The sequence below is a fragment of the Lipotes vexillifer genome, unplaced genomic scaffold (genome assembly GCF_000442215.2).
Source record: "Lipotes vexillifer unplaced genomic scaffold, Lipotes_vexillifer_v1.1 scaffold60, whole genome shotgun sequence".
NCBI lineage: Eukaryota > Metazoa > Chordata > Mammalia > Artiodactyla > Lipotidae > Lipotes > Lipotes vexillifer.
This window is the reverse complement of record NW_006797490.1, coordinates 568,720-570,933: the sequence shown is the minus strand read 5'-3', so window position 1 is coordinate 570,933 and position 2,214 is coordinate 568,720.

The window sequence follows — 2,214 nt, the reverse complement described above, 5'->3', positions numbered from 1 at the left end:
CCTGCTGTTATGATCCAGGACTGGGGAGGACACTGGAGAGGGTGTCAAAGACTGTGCTGAATGTGTGCTAAGAATGACAAAGCCCATATTCTGGAAACAGATTTTGTAAAGTCTCTGAGCTTTTTGACTGTTATTTTCCTCTGTTTTTTTTAAAAAAACATCTTTATTGGAGTAAAATTGCTTTACAATGGTGTGTTAGTTTCTGCTTTATAACAAAGTGAATCAGTTATACACATACATATATCTCCATACCTCTTCCCTCTTGCATCACCCTCCCTCCCACCCTCCATATCCCACCCCTCTAGGTGGTCACAGAGCACCAAGCTGATCTCCCTGTGCTATGCGGCTGCTTCCCACTAGCTATCTATTTTCCATTTGGTAGTGTATATATGTCCATGCCACTCTCTCACTTTGTCCCAGCTTACCCTTCCCCCTCCCCATATCCTCAAGTCCATTCTCTAGTAGGTCTGCATCTTTATTCCCGTCTTGCCCCTAGGTTCTTCATGACCATTTTTTTTCTTAGATTCATATATATGTGTTAGCATACGGTATTTGTTTTTGTCCTTCTGACTTACTTCACTCTGTATGACAGACTCTAGGTCCATCCACCTCACTATAATAACTCAATTTCGTTTCTTTTTATGGCTGAGTAATATTCCATTGTATATGTGTGCCACATCTTCTTTATCCATTCATCTGTCGATGGACACTTAGGTTGCTTCCATGCCCTGGCTATTGTAAATAGAGCTGCAATGAACATTGTGGTACATAACTCTTCTTGAATTATGGTTTTCTCAGGGTATATGCCTAGTAGTGGGATTGCTGGGTCATATGGTAGTTCTATTTTTAGTTTTTTAAGGAACCTCCATACTGTTCTCCATAGTGGCTGTATCAATTTACATTCCCACCAACAGTGCAGGAGGGTTCCCTTTTCTCCACACCCTCTCCAGCATTTATTGTTTGTAGATTTTTTGATGATGACCATTCTGTCCTCTGTCTTTTAAAGTTGACCCCATATACTTAATGCCACTGAATTTTATACCTTGAAATCGTTGAAATGTCATATTGTGTGTTATGTATACTTTATGCAATAAAAAATAAGATTAAAAAAAGTTGATCACAGAGTGGGAATACAAACTTTAAATCAGAAATCAAAAGACTTATGTATTAGATGGGTGTCTACTGCATTCCAGGAATTTTACCTATACATATATATTACCTTACTTAATCTTTAAATCATTAATGTGAGGTAATAAGTACTATAAAGAAACTTGGATCCAGAAAAGTTAAACAACTTGCCCATAGTTGGGAGATAGGAAATCCAGCACTTGAACTCCAGTGTCTTAACTCTTATCCATTTCAATACCAACCTGAAGATTAATGATGATGATGATAAGGCATTATATATATGGAGAACCCTTATTCAAAGGCATGTTGAGCAGAAGACTAGAGTCACCTTTTAGCATTTTTTAATTTATAATTAGTAATATATAAAATTAATTATAATAATTTATTATATTTGTCATTAATATTTTAATACAAATGTGTTTCTCAGACCAATTAAGTTACTTGGCAAGGCCTTGAACAAATGGAACACAGAGAGGTAAGTATATCAGATAAGAAAGTACTCAGTTGTAGAATGTTGGGGAGGGCAGGCATTGATAGCACCACCTGGGGGAAAGCTGGGCATTTAATAGAGCAGGTAAATAAAACCTATTCTTGTCTTTCAGACATGCCAATAGCTATACCTTTCAACTCCATTTCCTCCTTTAGCATGGACCAAAGGCAGCAGGATCCTTGCATTATTGTTGTAAAGCAAAATTAGAAGCCAATTATCTAATAGTATCTGGAGTTGCCACCACTTCCACTGCTATTGCTCAGTTCTTACAGTGGCTGTTTATTTTCTGTTCTGGCTAGTGGGCACAACTGGGAAAACAGAAGTACTTCACAGGAAACTGATAGAACTGGTTGGGAAATAAATCAACTAAGCTTACTGGTTAAGAGTAACTCGTGTAGCCTAAATTGGGGCTGTGGCAGGTGGTAAGATTTGACTAGGGAAATGGATTCAACAAGTCAAGGCAAAGGAAAACACAGACATCTAAGAAAAGACCTGAGTCTTTTGACTGCTGTTGGGTTTAGAATTGTTCTACAGTTTTCAATAGGTATTTTGATCTCCCTGGGCTTCCATTTTACAGTAAGTAAGTCAGTCTTAAC